The following is a 20415-nucleotide window of genomic DNA, read 5'->3' as shown; positions in this document are numbered from 1 at the left end:
CTCTGCCTTTTACACCATTCAAAGTCCTCAACAGCTTTCTGTTGTTTTTCAGAACAAGCCCAGGTCATGTCACTTCAAGGACCTCAGCAAGCCAACCCCAGCTTACCTTTTCAGACCGGATCCCAGGGCTCGCTGGCAGGCACTGAACCCGCCTAAGTGTCTAGGAGGTGCCGAGGGGCGCACAGGTGAGTGATCTGACCCAGAGCATCAGCTGGTCGGTGGGGCAGCCAGGATGGGGACCCAGCCTGACTCCGGAGTCTGGGGTCTTCCTGGTCACATCCCTGCAGGGCTGCTTTCCTTATGTAGATGGTGGCCCTCCCTCCTTTCTACCTTTTGAAGCCCACTGGTCCTTCACGGCTGAAACCAAGTTCTACTGTCCTCCAGAAAGCCTCTGAGGCTGGACGGCTCCTGGTCAGCCATTCTTCCTTAGGTTATAGAGACTGCAAGTGGGCGGCCCTCCCTCCTTTCTACCTTTTGAAGCCCACTGGTCCTTCACGGCTGAAACCAAGTTCTACTGTCCTCCAGAAAGCCTCTGAGGCTGGACGGCTCCTGGTCAGCCATTCTTCCTTAGGTTATAGAGACTGCAAGTGGGCATGGGTCCCTTGGTCCCCCACCACCACAAAGCAGGATCTGAGTCCTGGCACGCATGCATTTCTCCCTAATCTGGACCTGCCCTTGTTGAAGGGAGGCCAGAACCTTATTTAAAAACAAGTTGCTTTCACTTTGCGGCAGAGTTGAAGTTGAGGACACCAGGACCCCAGAGGACAGGGCTTTGGCGGGGACACCTCTTTGGGCTTTCTGTCACGTCCACTGCCCTCTCTGCATTGTGCATAGCTAGTGTTCAGAATTCATGGACGTGAACTGTAGTTGGGAGCTGTGATGATTCGGACAGCAATGGCTCCAGTTCTATTTATTCAAATGAAAGTTTAATATGCATTCCAGATTCAAAATAAGTGCAGAATGGCAATCTGAATACCAGAAATGACAGGTAATTTTTAAAGTGCTAAGAGTTGCAGTGTGGGCCTGGAAATGCTTCCTTACTCTCCTTTTCTAGGGAGAAATTGCACTTTCACAGCAAGCGGCCAGTGGCCACCATAACAGTAGTAATTAAAAGTATGCAGGCTTAATGTAAATGAAAGACAAATATACATTCAGACACACAGATTTCCAGTGGTTTTTCTGAGGGGAAAATGGAGAGAGTTGAAATACACAAAGACAGCCTCTCTTGCTCATTTCCTGCCTAACACTCTTGGTGCAAAAGCCAAAAATGCATGTGTGTGTCTGACGCCTGGCATGTTGGTGGATTCAGTTTGCCCGTCTTTGTTCTTGGAGTCAGCGTTTCCAGGGAAAGGGAGGGCAGGTGACCTCGAGAGGGTGGCAGTGGATTTGGGAGGATGCTCTCCTCACAAAGGTTACTGTTTGCATCTCAGCCCCTTCCTGGCTAAACATATTTATTGTGCCGTATCTGATGAGAGTAACAATGGCACTAATGACCATCGACTTCCCCTGCTTTGCAGGGAACCACAGCACGCGCTCCAGACCTGGACTGGTCTCTGATGTCTGTTCCCTTCCTCCTTCACTAGACAACCTGGGGGAGGGCTGCTCAGTCAGACCCACCCAATCCCCAGGCCCGGGTGCAGCGGCCAAGGTCAGTTACTATTTTGCTTAGAAGTGACTCTCTTGCTGGTAATTTCCAGACCTCACAAATACGTGGTAAAGACTCCTTTCCTCAACCGATGTTTGATTTTGTCCCTTTTCCTCTGCCTCTGTAGCTGTCCCTTGCAAATTATATCACCTTCTAGATACAGTGAGCTCCGTGAATGCAGGGTCTGAGCCTCCTAGTTTCCCCTCTGCTTTGTGAGAGAGGCTCTCCAGAGAGAGAGAAGCCTCACAGATGTGTGGGGTGGGACATATGTTATTCCCAGCTGTGAATTTCAAGTAACATCAATGGAGTAAGAGAATTTTTAAATTAACTTTCCACACATTGCATAACTTGTAGGAAATAAAATTATCTTGAAATGCTTTTTTTTGGCTGTGGGGAGGTCAATATGATTTTTCTTTTCTTGTTTTTTTTCTTCTTTTTTTGGGGGGTGGTCAGGATTGCTGACCTCAGGAAAGAGTGCTTTTCAGCCATTCTGACAAAAAGATGTTTTCCACTTGTTACCGGGTATGTGTATATATGTGCGTAGGGGAGGAGTGAGGCTGGGAATTTATTTCACCATTTCCCCTTAATTTAAAATTCTACTTCTTAATTCTATACAAAATTTAACTGGATACAGAGAAAATTTCTTAGAAGCAATAGGCATACCTATTAAAAAAAGGCCACTTGTCGTATAACCAACAGATTCTCAAACATTACTGTTGATGTGACTCACCTGGGATCTTGTCAAAACGCAGTTTGGAGTCTGTGGGTCCAGCGTGGAAGCTGCGATTTTGCGTTTCTAACAAGCTCTGGGTGATACTCCACCCCGAGCAGTAAGAAGCCACACACAAGCCAGCATAACCCTTTATTTTAAAAGAATTTCATCATTAGGGCAGCATTTGTGGGGTTTTTTTTAGCCTATCTGTGGTGGGTTTCGCATAGGTAGTAACAGTCCGCTTTCCTAGGTTTGCAGGAGGACTCAGTGATGTCCGCCCTTGGTCCGCACAGTGTACTCTGTAGGTCAGGACAGTGGAGTAACCGGGAGCCTTCCAGAAACTCCGACTCCTGGGCCCCACGTGGGTGGACGGACTCACCCGCATTTCAGTAAGGTGCCCAAATGTTGTAGGCACAAGGATGCTTGGGAAGCATGGACACAGTCCAGATGAGTAACCAGTGCACGGGAAGCAAACAGTTATCCTCTGAGTTCATTCATTTTTCCGTTTACAGGTGAGAAGACTGTACCCCAGTTAGTTACAGGACAAGAGTTCCAACCCCGTGCCCTTAAGAGAAGTGAGTGTCCCGAGCAGCGAAAGCCTGGGTGACTCCCCCTTCTTCCAGCCCCCTTTGGCCCCGGGGAGCTCAGGCCCCTGACTGGTCCAAGTCCAGCTCCTGCACACGGGGTCCCCCATGGAACCTGTCCCCCTTTCTCCAGAGAGAGACCCCTGTGCCTTGTCCCATAGTTGAATATTCCAGTGGACTCTGCTCAACACTGACTAGGTCCTGGGCTCACCTCCCCAGAGGAGTGCGCTTTACACAGGGTTTTCTGAATATAGCCATTTTGCTCAAAGAGGCACTCCTGGGGGGGGAAATTCTAGACTTTGTAGGACTGGTGAGCGTGTACTTTAGGACGTAGGGTGTGTGTGTGTGTGTGTGTGTGTGTGTGTGTGTGTGTACTATGTGTGTGGAGTGTGTGTAGTATGTGTGGGTGGACTGTGTGTGTAGTAAGTGTATGTGTGCATGTGTGTGTGCATGTGTGTGTCATGTGTGAGTGTATGTGTGCATGTGTGTGTGTGTGGAGTGTGTATGTGTGTGCGTGTGTCGTGTGTGTGTGGAGTGTGTATGTGTGCCTGCGTGTGCCTCACGATGGCTGTGGAGACGGCTCCTAGCGTCCCTGCACCCCAGCTGGTGGCGGGCACCTGCCCTGTCATGTGTGTCTGGCCTTGGGTGTCCAGATGCTTGGAGAGAAGATGTTTCTGCAGGAAAAGTCTGAACAGAAAGGGACATGGGGGGCGAGGGGAGGAAAGGACTATGACTCTGAGGTCTGACCAGCAACGTCCAGGGCGTGAAGGACATGATTTGGGGCCAGTGCTCTGGGGGAACAGGGGTATCGTGAAGACCATTCGTCCCACCCCGAGTATGCCATTTTCAAATTTAAATGCCATTTTTGTTTCTGATTTTCCTTTCAGGTTTTCAGAAACGGGCTAATCGGCTGCAGGTGCACTGTGGTCTGTTCAGCCATGTCTCGTGGTCTTAACTGCTTTGTATCTACACCTGAGGTGCTTTCCAATTTGCTCATGTTTCTCACCGCACGGGCGCTGATTGATTTGCTTTCGTTTTGCATTTTTGCTGATAGGAATCGAATGAGTTTGCTGATTCTCATTAGGCCTGTTTTGATAGCGTCATTTAAAACTCAAAATTTTGGTTTATTCTATGGTTTTGTCTCTTGGGTCAAGACCACTTTCCAGATAATGAACTCAGAGCCTGGAGGAGAACAGGTTAGGTCTCCAAGCCTTTCTATCCCTTTTGATTTCGTTGTGATTTATATTTTGATGTGTCTTTTTAAAAAATAAATTTATTTATTGGCTGCGTTGGGTCTTTCTTGCTGCATGTGGGCTTTCTCTAGTTGTGGCGAGCAGGGGCTACTCTTCGTTGTGGTGCGTGGGCTTCTCATCGCAGTGGCTTCTCTTGTTGCAGAGCACAGGCTTGAGGCACACAGGCTTCAGTAGTTGTGCCATGTGGGCTCAGTAGTTGTGGCTCACGGGCTCTAGACATGCGGGCTTCAGTAGTTGTGGCTCATGGACTCAGTAGCTGTGGCTCGTGGCTCTAGAGCGCAGGCTCAGTAGTTGTGGTGCACGGTCTTAGTTGCTCTGCGGCACGTGAGACCTTCCCAGATCAGGGATTGAACTCTTGTCTCCTGCATTGGCAGGTGGATTCTTAACTATTGCGTCACCAGGGAAGCCCTGATGTGTCTATTTAGGAGTTTGCAAGCATGTCTTGGTGTTGGTGATAGCACATGTAGAGGAAGAGATCATTTCACAGGTATATTTGGGTAGGTATGAGGTATGAAAAGCAGTTCACTACCCCTGTCCTAGATCAACTTGGAAAGGCATTTATTTAGGACTAAAATGTAATAGTACAAAAAGCTTGCCCTCGGTGACTGTGAGAGACTTAGGCAAATCTGCTGGTTTGCATCAAACTCTCTGGTTCCAATGATTTTTTTCTGAACAAGGATGGACTAGGCCACTATAATGAAGAAGTGGAGAGGACCATTTACAGTGCATTCAAATTCTGAATTAGGGGACTCAGAGGTTCATCTTTCTTCCTCTGACATCTCTCCTTCTCCAGCCCCCATCAGCACCTGCATACGTATACATAGACATATGCATATACTCACTCCTCTGCCTTTAGTACAAACCATTTTATAGGCAGTTTGACTTCAGAAATCTATGGGAATTACTTCAATGATGTAGCACATTGGACCTGTCATATAATGAAACACGAAAAGTAAGAGCGGTCATGTGGCACGAATATTGTACAGTGCACACACACTGTGTGTGCATGTGTATATTTGTGGTGAGCTGAACCTCAATCCACAATCTCAGGTGGGCAAGGGATGTAACCTTGTATTCTACAACCCAGCTTCAGTTTTTGATCTTGTGCCCTGGTGTGCTGGGAGTGGGTGAAGTCTCCACACCAGCCCTTTCTGGAGTTCTCCCTGCTTCCCTCCCTGGTGTTACTCCATCATCCAAGGTCCTTCCAGTTTCAGGAGCTGAGCTGCAAAGGGGGATGGTACCTGATCCCTGTATTCCCACTGAAGTCTCAGCGTCCTGGAGCCCCTGGCCTCCTCACATACGACTTCCCGCTGCCTGGTGCCGTCAGTAGGGACTCTCCCCTGCCCTGTCCATGGTCCTGTTTCCTGGATGCACAGCACAGCCGCCATCTCTGGGCTCTGGCCATTTCTCTTTTCTCCGGGAACTCCCACTCTCTGTTTTCCTTGTTCGTCCTTCCAAGCTTGGTCTGAAATCCATCTTTCTTCATGGTATGCCTGCTCAATCCTCTGCTCTTGGGCTTTTGGGAACTGAGGCTGGGGTTTCAGCGGGAGGGCCCCTTTGCGCCCTCCTGAGGCACCGGACCTGGATGTAAATGCGACTGGGCGGGAGTCGGTGGGAAGAAGGGCTACCCCAAACAGAGGGAAGACAGCTCAAAGATCAGCTCTGTGCAATCCTGGGATCTAGTCGTGTGTGTTTCATTCTGTAACAACTATTCCAGAACACGGTGCTGATGACTTTTCGTTTCAGTTGCAGAATCTGCCAGCAATGAGAAATCAACAAGTGTTTGCACACCCTTTGTCACTTATCAGATAGCCTGCTTGGTAGAAGAGATCCAAATTGTAAGCTGTGCAGAGAAATTACCTTTCTATTGTAAGTTTCTAAGGACGATTAATTTTCAAAGGTGGCTGGCAAGTACACGGTGAAAAGAAGTGGATTGTTAAGTACCTATGTGAGGCCAAGTGTTTTTTTTTTTCTTCTAATAAGGCACTTAAAATCTTACCTTTTAAATACACGGCTTGATCAATGTGAATTATATCTGCAGCCTGACAAATATCTTTCAAAAACCATATTCATGGAGAGAAATAAAAGCAGAAGTAAATGGATGGGTGTGAAATCCTTTCATTACTAAAATAATAGGATAATTTATGCAATACCTCAAGCATCTAAGTCTTCTAATGGCTTTTTTGAAAATATAAAAGACTGAAAAAAATCAGTTATGCCCGTTCTCTCCTTCACTGAGTGTTTGTTTGAAAAACTCCTTGTTCAGTTAATGTTGTCTTGAGAAATAATAGTGGCCCTGTCTGGAAGAAAGAGGGAAGGATTGAATTCTTGTGGTTTTCTTTTCAGAAACTTCTATAGCTGTTTTGGGGAAATGTTTTCCCAGTTATAGTCCTTTTTTCTTCCAGTATTCTGATAACAGCTTATGATGTACATCCTCGCTCGAATCTTCAGCATGACTTCAAATCTGATGCACCAACTTCCATCATCAGGTTTCTTTTTTCACTTTGAGGCCCACATTGCTGCACCTCTGGATGTCCACGGTAGCTTCTCAAGCAATCCGTGGTGAAGCACCAAGTTCCTAAACCTGCAGCGCTCTTCCTGTACTAACCTCCTCGCAGATTGGACACAGCAGCTGTCACTGGTGCCTGGGCCCATACATCGTAGGGGTAGCTAAGGGTGATCTTTATAAGACATCTGGTGCTTACTTCAGGACCATTTTAACTTAAAATCGGCCACTTGTTCCCCTTAAATAAGACATCTCGATGGGTTAATGACTGATCAGCCCATGCTCACACATAACTGAGATTCCATACATTTGGTATTTTTTATTTTTCGGGGGAGGCCTGCACCGACTCAGATATGGCCTTAAGACTTGGGGTGTTCCGGGGTCCCATTCTGGAGCCCACTGTCTCTGCCTTCCCCTCCTCCCCTGCCATCCTGGATACCTTCCCAAAGTACTGCTTTCTGAAATGAAATCCTTGCTCATAATGCCGGAACTCATAGACCCTGCCTGCAGCACCCGACAACACTTGGCCTGTGTCCTGGCCATTCACCCAGACCTTCTCTGTGGCTCTTCCCCTCCCCGGGGAAGCAAGCCCTCAGCACCCAGCCAGAGAGAAACCTGTGTCCACTACACTTGGCCGCTGTGATTTCCAGATGGCCTATAACATTCTGAACCACAAACACCGCTCTCTAATTGCCTTATGTTTTCAAATGGATTGCTTATTTTAATTAATGAATAACTAATGAATTTGATGGGGAAGAAGCATGGAGGGTTTCCAGTCAGGGAGGAGTGGGGCAGGAAGCAGACCACTGTCTGTACAGGGGGCAGGGGTGGTGGTGTGAAGATGGACAGGAATTCTTCACCTGGGCTCTTTAGGACGGCCCCAGGGAGCTGTCCACCCCTGATGTGAAGAGGTGTGTGGGGCATTTATGAGGGCGTACACTACAACTGGTGTATAACCTTTTCTTAATTGAATTTTTATTGACATAACTAGACTCCCGTCTTGGCTGTAATGCCAAGAGATCCCACACACCCTGCCCGGCCCCGAGTGCAGCTCCCTGGCTGGACAGACGTAACACAGCTACACTCCAGTCACGTGAACAGGACGTCACCGTAGATTCAACCCACCAAGCAGAGGCAGATGTCCCCAGGTTTATGCACGTTCAGCACATGCGTAGGTTTGGGTGGCTACGATCAGAGTAAAGAGAGAGAACAGCTTCATCACCACAAGGACCTGTCCTGTTGCCCTTTGAAACCACCCTCACTTGGTTCCTCCAGCCTCACCCTACTCCTCAGCCCTGGCCCCTGCTGAACTGTGCTCCATTTCTAAATTGGGTCGTTCCAAAAATGTTGCGTACATGGAAGCATTCAGTCTGTAACCTTTCGGGATTGTCTTTTTTCACTCAGCATAAGTCTTTGGAGATTCACCCTAACTGTTGTATATATTGATAGTTTCTTTATATTGCTAAGCAGTGTTCCATGGTATGGACGCATTAGAGCCTGTTTAATCATTCACCTGCTAAAGGACATCTGGGCTGATTCCAGTTTTAGGCTGTTACAAATAAGGCTGCAATGAGCATTCATGTACAGGTTTTTGTGTGAACATGATTTTTTCTTTCTCCGGGTTAAATGTCCAAAAGTGCAATGCTGGGTCACACAGTAGTTGCATATTTTGTTTAATCTCTTAAACTCATTATTTAACGTTGTTTTCCTACTGTACGTTTTTGTATCATGATGCAAAGTCCAGTTGCTGGAGCAGTTATGGCTCTGATATTAATCCCTGAATAAAACCTTCTTCCTTTCTTAGTCTTTTTGACTCTTGGAAAATAATCTTAGAACTTAGATCTCATTTTATTCTTAAAGTAAATCTATAAGCTCAATGGCATTTTACAGGAAAACTGAGACACAGAAATGTTAAGTGACTTGGTCATACAGGGAATTAATGGCATGGTCTGAAGAAAATCCCCAAGACCCCTAAAATAGAATTCTTTAAACCATACCTGACAACATATTAATGGGTCATGAAATCAACAAAGTCAGTCTCAAAAAGAATGTTTTTATAAAGAAAGTGACTAGACTAGAATACAAAATACCATAGTGCATCACACATAATAAGAGTATGTACTGTGTAATCTTTGTTGCATTTTTACAAGACCAGTGCTCTAACGCCTGAGCTATGCAACCACTTTGTTGCATGTATATATAGTATGTGTGTGTGTATATATATATAAATATATATGTAGTATGCATGTGTGTACGTAAGTATATACGTATATATGTATATATAGTACGTGTGTGTATATATATATAAATATATATATATAGTATGCATGTGTGTACGTAAGTATATACGTATATATGTATATATAGTACATGTGTGTGTATATATATATAGTATGCATGTGTGTACGTAAGTATATACGTATATATGTATATAGTTGGCTGCTAGTTAAAATATATGTATATAAATCAGTGATGGTTAAAATATATATATTTATATAAAATCGAGCAGTGGTTAAAAATGTTAGAAACTCTATCCCTATAGATTCACTCTTTCCGTTAAAACCCACATATATTTACCTTACATTTTCCCTTAACAAGGACTTGCAATACTCCAACTAGAATGGAGGTTTAATTAAGAATTCTTGGTTAATATTGGTATAAATGTAGGTTTGAAGGGAGATCTCTTACCCGATGGGAATTTGTCCAACTCTTATTTGTCACTTTACAGAACTTTATTTTCTTCATCACTTGAGACAGACCTCATGTACAAACGCTTCCATATTATACGAAAAAAGAAAACTCCACCCAGCACATATGACAAAATTACCCTCACATGGATAACAAGACATTCTGATGGCAATGCAAGGAGTCAGAAGTTAGAGGACGTCCCCAAGGTCACACATTTAGAAATGACTGGAGCTAAGACCCAAGTCCGAATGTCCAACTCCCAATAATATGCTTCCCCTGAGATCTTACCCTGGTTCTCCGTTGTGGTATTTTCAAAGTAGTTACGTTGATCTTGTTATGAGCAGTCTGCATGTGCCAGGATTTTCATACAGAGATGAAAGCTGCAGCCAAGAAGCCTAGGGAAGACAGACGGACAGTCTACAGACACTGGAAGGGCTGCCATGTCGGAAAGGTGGATAGCACTTCTGTGTTACAACAGAGGCAGAAGTAGGATGAGCGTTTGGCAGTTAGGACGAGGGAAATGGGTCCATCCCAAGGAAAATATTTCTAAGTAAACTATCCAGGAACGAGAGAGCTGCCTAGCGTGGTCTTGAGCTAGCCAAATGAAGAAGTACTCATGGACTCATCAGGAAACCATCTACTCTAGCTGCAGGGAGACAAAATTCTGGGATTAGACCAAATGTTTTTTAAGATCTTTTCCAAATGCAACTTCCTAGGAATCTACCGCTAAATGACTTCCTACTCTGTGAGCCATTTGTCTCTGCAAATTCTGCCCACACACCAGATTTCCTTGCAATCTGTTTAGAGTAAAGAAATTATTTCAAATCAAAACCTTAACTACAACGATTTTATTTCAAATAGACATCATTTATCAAAAACTGAGCTTGAGGAATATGGTTTTTTTCCTCGTTATATTTTGGGTTGGGTCATAAATCAATTAATTCATATTGTGGAATGGAATAGAACAGGATATGTGGAATTAGGTGTTAATGTGAAACAGAGATTTGCCCCATCATAAGCTTCAAGAAGTAGGTAGGGGCAGGGCTTCCCTGGTGGTGCAGTAGTTAAGAATCCACCTGCCAGTGCAGGGGACACGGGTTCGAACCCTGGTAACGGAAGATCCCACATGCTGTGGAGCAACTAGGCCTGCGTGCCAGAGCTACTGAGCCTGCACTCTAGAGCCTGTGAGCCACAACTACTGAGCCCACGAGCCACAACTGCTGAAGCCCATGCACCTAGAGCCCATGCTCCACAAGAGAAGCCACCGCGATGAGAAGCCCACGCACTGCAACGAAGAGTAGCCCTGCTCACCGCAACTAGAGAAAGCCCGTGCGCAGCAACAAAGACACAATGCAGCCAAAAAATAATAATATAATAAGTTAAAAAAAAAAAAAAAGAAGTAGGTAGGGGCAGAAATTCCAACAGGGGGAGAAAAAGTGATTTTCTTTGCAGGGGGAGAAAAAGTGATTTGCTCAAGGTCATGGAGCTAATAAGTGATCACACAGCTAATATATTGTCATACAGCTAATGAGTCCTGGGCTTGCTAACTGGTGACTTCTTGAATAAATATTAAACTTTCCACAGGAGAATATGTGTGAAGGACACTTCTTACTTCTAATGAGAGCATTTTCAAAGGGTTATGAGTCCAACTGTGAGTGAGTTATTATTTACATAATAAAACTCACCCCTGCTTTGCTTACTAATATGTTGCTAGAAAAACACAGAAGCTACTTCCCCCTTCCATGGGGTTTTGCCTTATAAACAGACTCTTCTATTCCGAAAGCAAAACATTCTAAATCATAAGATTTTATGTCGTGGTTTTACATTTCAAGTCCCTCCACAAAAGATATTGAAGTTCACGTCAAGTACTGTCAGGAAAAAATGTGAGTATATAACTAAAATGTTCAAGTAATCCAATCCGTACCTTTTTACACTGTAGTGTCAACTAGAAAACAATATTTACATATCTTTTGCTCTCACTTGGTTTCCATTTCATCTAGTTGTATTTGAGCTCAAACTCCTGTGCGCTGGCACCAGAGAAAAGAGCGGGTGTCGACTCCAAGGTCTGACAGATGTTTTTCATAACGTCTCTGGGCCTACAGTAATAAAAGGAGGTTTGGTTAGCTCTGATTTAGAAAGTTCTAGAGATTTGACTTGGAAAAGCCTGGATGGAGAGATGAGGGAGTTGTACTGTGAGAGTGAGTGATTACTGTATATGTGCAGGGAGTGACCTAACAGAGAAAGGGTGGCCAGGCTCTGGGGAGAACCCTATTCTATGCCCTTGGACTCCCCATCTCTACCCTGGCTGTGTGGCCCCTTGGACGTTTCAAGACATGCACAGGCGAACGGGGAGACAGCATGGAGGCCAATTTGGAAATCAAGGCTCTGCTGCTGCTGTTTGAGCCTGTTTTCCTAGTAAGCGAACTGCTGCTGAGGGCATCATAGGTCTGGGCCTCGGCAGATCCCTTCCAACCCTCCCTAGTGTTGGGGGAATTTTCAGAAATTTGTCTTTTGGGCTTAAGTCTGTGAGAGGTTTAATAAATCCCACACGTTGCCACAACCCCAAGAAGCTACTTAGGCAGAGTCCAGTAGACACAGCTCACTGAGAACTGAGTTTCAGGGATTGTTTCGGGGGCTTTTGCTCTTTCTGCGTCAAGAGCTGTAAGGAGAGTGAGTGCTGTGTGTCTGGGGGGAGGGGTGCTTAGCTCTCCTGTCCTCCCAGCCCACCATCCCCATCCCTCATCCAGGCAAAACCCGAGCAGCAGTTTCCACGTCTTACTCTTCGCAGGAGGAATTTTGGTGATTAAAGGAGGGAGCAAAGGTGGATGCTTATGTTAAATTCTTTTGTCTTTACCCAGAAATTTTACTCTAACTTCTAAAAGTTCCCTTTAGAGTAAAGAAATTTCTTTACTCTAACTTCTAAAAGTTTAATTTTTAAACATTCTTGATCATTTTTATAGTCTCTTCTTTAGTCTATTCTATTTATTTAAATTGATTTTTTTTTTTAGAATGGCAGATTCACAAGAAGTTGTAAGGAATAGTAGAGAGATCCCAGTTTCCTCCAGTGAAAACATCTTATGAAACTCGAGCAGAATATCACAACAGGATATCGACACGGATACTGTCAAGATAGAGAACATTTCCATCACCACAAGGAGCCCTTGTACAGTCACTTCCTACCCACCTCATCTCCTCCTCAACCCCTGGAAAACACAGCTCTGTTCTCCACTTCTGTAATTTTGTCATTTTCAAATGGAATCTTATATAATAGAATCATATGTTATACAACTTTGGGGGCTGGCTTTTTCACTCTGTAATCCTTTGGGAATTCACCCAGGTTGGTTGTGGGTATCAATAGTTTGTTTCTTTTGATTGCTGAATAGTATTCCATGATATAAATGCACCACCATCCGCCTGTGGAAAGACACCTGGACTAACTCCAGGTTTTGGCTATCATGAAAAATCCACTAGAAACACTTGTAGACAAAGTTTGGTATGAACGTAAGTAGTGTCTTGCCAAGTTTTATCAATCTTTTCAAGCTCTTTGGGGTGTTTGCTTTTTCTATTGATTTCTTTTCTCAATTTCAGTGATTTCTGATTTTACCTTTATTATTTCCTTACTTCTACTTGCTTTCAGTTTATTTTGCTTTCCTTTTTTTCCCCCCGCTGGGTTCTTGAAATGGGAGCTTAAATGATTGATTTGAGACTTTTATTCTCTATAATATCTTCACTTAGTGCTATCAATTTCCCTTTCAGTACTGCTTTAGTTATGTCCCACAAATTTTGATATATTGTATTTTCATTCAATGTATTAAAAATATTTTCTTGAGACTTCCTCTTTTACCCATGGGTTATTTAGAAATGTGTTGTTTAGTTTCCAAGTGTTTCAAAAATTTCTTACTCTTTCTATTTTTGATTACTAGAGTGATTCAAGTTGGAGAACACACTTTGTATGATTTCAATTATTTTAAATTTGTTGGGGTATTTTTATGGCTTGGGATATAGTCTATATTAACATATGTTCTGTGGGCACTTGAAAATAATGTATTTTCTGCTGTTGTTGGGTGGAGTGTTCTATAAATGTTGATTAGATTGTGATGATGTTGAGTTCTATATCCTGTTGATTTTCTGTCTGGTTGTTCTATTAATTGTTGAGAGGAAGTGTTAAAATCTCCTGCTATCACTACAGATGATACATTTCTCTTTTAGTTCTATTAGTTTTTGCTTTACGTATCTTCCAATTTTTTAATTTGGTGCATACACATTTGAGATTTTTATATCTTCTTGGTGAATTTAACTCTTTTATTGTTGTATCATGCCCTTCTCTGTCTCTCATAAATTGCTTTGCTCTGATGTCTATTTTATCTGATAGTAACAAAGTCAGTTACGCTATCCTTGATTAATGCTTATATGATATGTATTTTCTCATTTTTTAAACATTCAACCTGCCTATATTGTTATATTTGAAGTAAGTTTCATGTAGACAGCACATAGTTGAGACATGTTTTTAAATCCACTCTGCCAATTTGTTTTTTTTTTAAAACATCTTTATTGGAGTATAATTGCTTTACAATGGTGTGTTAGTTTCTGCTTCATAACAAAGTGAATCAGCTATACATATACATATATCCCCATATCTCCTCCTTCTTGCACCTCCCTCCCACCCTCCCTATCCCACCCCTCTAGGCGGTCACAAAGCACCGAGCTGATCTCCCTGTGCTATGTGGCTGCTTCCCACTAGCTATCTATTTTACATTTGGTAGTATATGTAAGTCCATACCACTCTCTCACTTCGTCCCAGCTTACCCTGCGCCCTCCCTGTGTCTTCAAGTCCATTCTCTACGTCTGCATCTTTATTCCTGTCCTACCCCTAGGTTCTTCAGAACTTTTTTTTTTTTTTTAGGTTCCATATATATTTGTTAGCATACGGTATTTGTTTTTCTCTTTCTGACTCACTCTATTTGGTATGACAGACTCTAGGTCCATCCATCTCACTACAAATAACTCAATTTCATTTCTTTTTATGGCTGAGTAATATTCCTTTGTATATATGTGCCACATCTTCTTTATCCATTCATCTGTTGATGGACACTTAGGTTGCTTCCATGTCCTGGCTATTGTAAATAGAGCTACAATGAACATTGTGGTACATGACTCTTTTTGAATTATGGTTTTCTCAGTGTATATGCCCACTAGTGGGATTGCTGGGTCGTATGGTAGTTCCATTTGTAGTTTTTTAAGGAACTTCCATAATGTTCTCCATAGTGGCTGTATCAATTTACATTCCCACCAACAGTGCAAGAGGGTTCCCTTTTCTCCACACCCTCTCCAGCATTTATTGTTTCTAGATTTTTTGATGATGGCCATTCTAACTGGTGTGAGGTGACACCTCCTTGTAGTTTTGATTTGCATTTCTCTAATAATCAGTGATGTTGAGCATCCTCTCATGTGTTTGTTGGCAATCTGTATGTCTTCTTTGGAGAAACATCTATTTAGGTCTGTGCATTTTTGGATTGGGTTGTTTGTTTTTTTGATATTGAGCTGCATGAGCTGCTTGTATATTTTGAAGAAAAATCCTTTGTCAGTTGCTTCATTTGCAAATATTTTCTCCCATTCTGAGGGCTGTCTTTTCATCTTGTTTATGGTTTCCTTCGCTGTGCAAAAGCTTTGAAGTTTCATTAGGTCCCATTTGCTTATTTTTGGTTTTATTTCCATTTCTGTAGGAGCTGGGTCAAAAAGGATCTTGCTGTGATTTATGTCATAGAGTGTTCTACCTATTTTTTCCTCTAAGAGTTTGATAGTGTCTGGCCTTACATTTAGGTCTTTAATCCACTTTGAGTTTATTTTTGTGCATGGTGTTAGGGAGTGTTCTAATTTCATTCTTTTACATGTCCAGTTTTCCCAGCACCACTTATTGAAGAGGTTGTCTTTTCTCCATTGTATGCTCTTACCTCCTTTATCAAAGATAAGGTGACCATAGGTGTATGGTTTTATCTCTGGGCTTTCTATCCTGTTCCATTGATCTATATTTCTGGTTTTGCGCCAGTATCATACTCCCTTGATTACTGTAGCTTTGTAGTATAGTCTGTAGTCAGGGAGCCTGATTCCTCCAGCTCCATTTTTCTTTCTCAAGATTACTTTGGCTCTTAAGGGTCTTTTGTGTTTCCATACAAATTATGAATTTTTTTGTTCTAGTTCTGTGAAAAATGCCATTGGTAGTTTGATAGGGATTGCATTGAATCTGTAGATTGCTTTGGGTAGTATAGTCATTTTTATAATGCTGATTCTTCCAATCCAAGAACATGGTATATCTCTCCATCTGTTTATATCATCTTTAATTTCTTTCATCAGTGTCTTGTAGTTTTCTGCATACAGGTATTTTTCTCCTTAGGTAGGTTTATTCCTAGGTATTTTATTCTTTTTGTTGCAATGGTAAATGGGAGTGTTTCCTTACTTTCTCTTTCTAATCTTTTGCTATTAGTGTATAAGAATGCAGGGCTTCCCTGGTGGTGAAGTGGTTGAGAGTCCGCCTGCTGAGGCAGGGGAAGCGGGTTCGTGCCCCGGTCCGGGAAGATCCCACATGCTGTGGAGTGGCTGGGCCCGTGAGCCATGGCCGCTGAGCCTGCATGTCCAGAGCCTGTGCTCTGCAACAGGAGAGGCCACAACTGTGAGAGGCCTGTGTACTGCAAAAATAAACAACAGAAGAAAAAGAATGCAAAAGATTTCTGTGCATTAATTTTGTATTCTGCTACTTTACTGAATTCATTGATTAACTCTAGTAGTTTTCTGGTAGTATCTTTAGGATTCTCTCTATATAGTACCATGTCATCCACAAACAGTGACAGTTTTACTTCTTCTTTTCCAATTTGGATTACTTTTATTTCTTTTTGTCTCTGATTGTTGTGGCTAAAGCTTCCAAAACTATGTTGAATAATAATGGTGAGAGTGGACAACCTTATCTTGTTCCTGATCTTAGTGGAAATGGTTTCAGTTTTTCACCATTGAGAACAATGTTTGCTGTGGGTTTGTCCTATATAGCCTTTATTATGTTGAGGTAAGTTCCCTCTATGCCTACTTTCTAGAAAGTTTTTTTTTATCATAAATAGGTGTTGAATTTTCTCAAAAGCTTTTTCTGCATCTATTGAGTTGATCATATGGTTTTTCTCTTTCAGTTTGTTAATATGGTGTATCACATTGATTGATTTGCGTATATTGAAAAATCCTTGCATTCCTGGGATAAACCCCAATTGATTACGATGTATGATCCTTATAATGTGCTGTTGGATTCTGTTTCCTAGTATTTTGTTGAAGACTTTTGCATCTATGTTCATCAATGATGTTAGCATGAAATTTTCTCTTTTTGTGACATCTATGTCTGGTTTTGGTATCAGGGTGATGGTGGCCTCATAGAATGAGTTTGGGAGTATTCCTTCCTCTGCTATATTTTTGAAGAGTTTGAGAAGAATAGGTGTTAGCTCCTCTCTAAATATATGATAGAATTTGCCTGTGAAGCCATCTGGTCCTGGGCTTTTGTTTGTTGGAAGTTTTTAATCACAGTTTTAATTTCAGTGCTTGTGATTGGTCTGTTCATATTTTCTGTTTCTTCCTGGTTCAGTCTTGGAAGGTTGTGCTTTTCTAAGAAGTTGTCCATTTCTTCCAGGTTGTCCATTTTATTAGCATGGAGTTGCTTATAGTAATCTCTCATGGTCCTTTGTATTTCTGCAGTGTCCATTGTTACTTCTCCTTTTTCATTTCTAATTCTACTGATTTAAGTCTTCTCCCTTTTTTTTCTTGATGAGTCTGGCTAATGGTTTATTAATATTTTTTATCTTCTCAAAGAACCAGCTGTTAGTTTTATTGATCTTTGCTATCATTTCCTTCATTTCTGTTTCATTTATTTCTGATCTGATCTTTATGATTTCTTTCCTTCTGCTAACTTTGGGTTTTCTATGTTCTTCTTTTTCTAACTGCTTTAGGTGTAAGTTTAGGTTGTTTATTTGAGATGTTTCTTGTTTCTTGAAGTAGGATTGTATTGCTATAAAGTTCTGTCTTAGAACTGCTTTTACTGCATCCCTTAGGTTTTGGGTCGTCGTGTTTTCGTTGTCATTTGTTTCTAGGTACTCTTTGGTTTCCTCTTTGATTTCTTCAGTAGTCTCTTGGTTATTTAGAAGTGTATTGTTTAGCCTACATGTGTTTGTATTTTTTACAGTTTTTTTTTCCTGTAACTGATATCTAGTCTCATAGTGTTGTGGTCAGAAAAGAAACTTGATAAGATTTCAGTTTTCTTAAATTTACCAAGGCTTGATTTGTGACCCAAGATACAATCTATCCTGGAGAATGTTCCACGAGCACTTAAGAAGAAAGTGTATTCTGTTGTTTTTGGATGGAATGTCTTATAAATATCAATTAATTCCATCTTGTTTAATGTATCATTTAAAGCTTGTGTTGCCTTATTTATTTTCATTTTGGATGATCTGTCCATTGGTGAAAGTGGGGTGTTAAAGACCCCTACTATGATAGTGTTACTGTTGATTTCCCCTTTTATGGATATTAACATTTGCCTTAGGTATTGAGGTGCTCCAGTGTTGGGTGCATAAATATTTACAGTTGTTATATCTTCTTCTTGGATTGATCTCTTGATCATTATGTAGCATCCTTCTTTGTCTCCTGTAATAGTCTTTATTTTAAAGTCCATTTTGTCTGATATGAGAATTGATACTCCAGCTTTCTTTTGATTTCCATTTGCATGAAATACATTTTTCTATCCCCTCACTTTCAGTCTGTATGTGTCCCTATGTCTGAAGTGGGTCTCTGTAGACAGCATATATATGGGTCTTGTTTTTGTATCCATCAGCCGGTCTATGTCTTTTGGTTGGAGCATTTAGTCCATTTACATTTAGGGTTGTTATCGTTATGTATGTTCCTGTTACCATTTCTTTACTTGTTTTGTGTTTGTAGGTCTTTTCCTTCTCTTATGTTTCCTGCCTATAGAAGTTCTTTTAGCATTTGTTGTAAAGCTGGTTTGGTGGTGCTGAATTCTCTTAGCTTTTGCTTGTCTGTAAAGCTTTTAATTTCTCCATCAACTCTGAATGAGATCCTTGCAGGGTAGAGTAATCTTGTTTGTAGGTTTTTCTCTTTCATCACTTTAAATATGTCCTGCCACTCCCTTCTGGCTTGCAGAGTTTCTACTGAAATATCAGCTGTTAACCCTATGGGGATTCCCTTGTATTATTTTTTGTTTTTCCCTTGCTGCTTTTAATATTTTTTCTTTGTATTTAATTTTTGATAGTTTGATTACTATGTGTCTTGGCATGTTTCTCCTTGGATTTATCCTGTCTGAGACTCTCTGTGCTTCCTGGACTTGACTGACTATTTCCTTTCCCACATTAGGGAAGTTTTCAACCATAATCTCTTCAAATATTTTCTCCGTCTTTATTTTTTTTTTCTCTTCTTCTTCTGGGACCCCTATAATTCGAATGTTGGTGCGTTTAAAGTTGTCCCAGCGGTCTCTGAGACTGTCCTTAATTCTTTTCATTGTTTTTCTTTATTCTGCTCTGTGGTGGTTATTTCTACTATTTTATTTTCCTGGTCACTTATCCGTTCTTCTGCCTCAGTTATTCTGCTATTGATTTATTCTAGAGAATTTTTAATATCGTTTATTGTGTTGTTCATCATTGCTTATTTGCTCTTTAATTCTTTTAGGTCCTTGTTAAACATTTCTTGTATTTTCTCCATTCTATTTCCGAGATTTTGGATCATCTTTACTATCATTACTCTGAATTCTTTTTCAGGTAGACTGCCCATTTCCTCTTCGTTTGTTTGGTCTGGTGGGTTTTTACCTTGCTCCTTCATCGCCTGTGTATCTCTCTATCTTCTCATTTTGCTTAACTTATTGTGTTTTGGGTCTCCTTTTCACAGGCTGCCGGTTCTTAGTTCCCGTCCTTTTTGATGTCTGCCCCCAGTGAGTAAGGTTGGTTCAGTGGGTTTTGTAGGCTTCCTGGTGGAGGGGACTGGTGCTTATGTTCTGGTGGATGAGTCTGGATCTTGTCTTTCTGGTTGGCAAGACTTCTTCCAGTGGTGTGTTTTGGTATGTCTGTGAACTTATTCTCTTTTTAGGCAGGCTCTCTGTTAATGGGTGGGACTGTGTTCCTGCCTTGTTTTTTGTTTGGCATAGGGTGTCCAGCACTGGAGCTTGCTGGTCGTTGAGTGGAGCTGGGTCTTAGCATTGAGATGGAGATCTCTGGGAGAGCTTTTGTTGTTTGATATTACGAGGGGCTGGAAAGTCTCTGGTGGAGGAATGTCCTGAACTTGGCTCTCCCACCTCAGAGGCTTGGGCCTGACACCTGGCTGGAACACCAGGGTCAACCACATGGTCCAGAAGAAATGGCAGAAAAAGAAGGGAGGAAAGAAAATAATAAAATAAATAAAGTTGTTAAAATAAAAAAACAAAAATGTAATAATAAAAAGAAAGAAAGAAAGAAGAGAGCAACCAAACCAAAGAATCCATCAGTTACAACAAGTGCTAAAAACCTGCTCCGGTGGGTGAACAGACAAGCCTCTTGGGCTACTGAGTGCTGGCCGGCACTGATCCTCTGTGCAGGAATCTCTCTGCTTTGCCCTCTGCACCCCTGTTGCTGTGCTCTCCTCCGTGGCTCCAAAGCTTCCCCCCAGGCCACTCACAGCCTCCTCCCACAAAGGGGCTTTCTAGTGTGTGGAAACCTTTCCTCCTTCACAGCTCCCTCCCAGAGGTGCAGGTCCCATCCCTATTCTTTTGTCTTTGTTTTTTCTTTTTTTCTATTGCCCTACCCAGGTACGTGGGGAGTTTCTTGCCTTTTGGGAGGTCTGAGGTCTTCTACCAGTGTTCAGTAGGTGTTCTGTAGGAGTTGCTCCACATGTAGAGGTATTTTTGATGTATTTGTGGAGAAGAAGGTGATCTCCACCTCTTACTCCTCTGCCATCTTGAAGGTCCCCCTGACTGTAAGCTTCTTGACAGCAGGGATTGCATCTTACTTACCCTTATATTTCCA

The 20415-nt window shown here is 42.1% G+C and overlaps 1 pseudogene; it reads left to right on the top strand.

Moving 5' to 3' along the window:
• The window catches only part of LOC136131919 (coiled-coil domain-containing protein 112-like), a 135952-nt pseudogene that overhangs the window by 30667 nt on the left and 84870 nt on the right, over window positions 1–20415 (top strand).

Source organism: Phocoena phocoena, chromosome 12 (genome assembly GCF_963924675.1).
Source record: "Phocoena phocoena chromosome 12, mPhoPho1.1, whole genome shotgun sequence".
Classification (NCBI taxonomy): Eukaryota; Metazoa; Chordata; class Mammalia; order Artiodactyla; family Phocoenidae; genus Phocoena; species Phocoena phocoena.
Note: the sequence above shows the minus strand (reverse complement) of the source record. Positions and strands in the feature narration are given on the sequence as shown.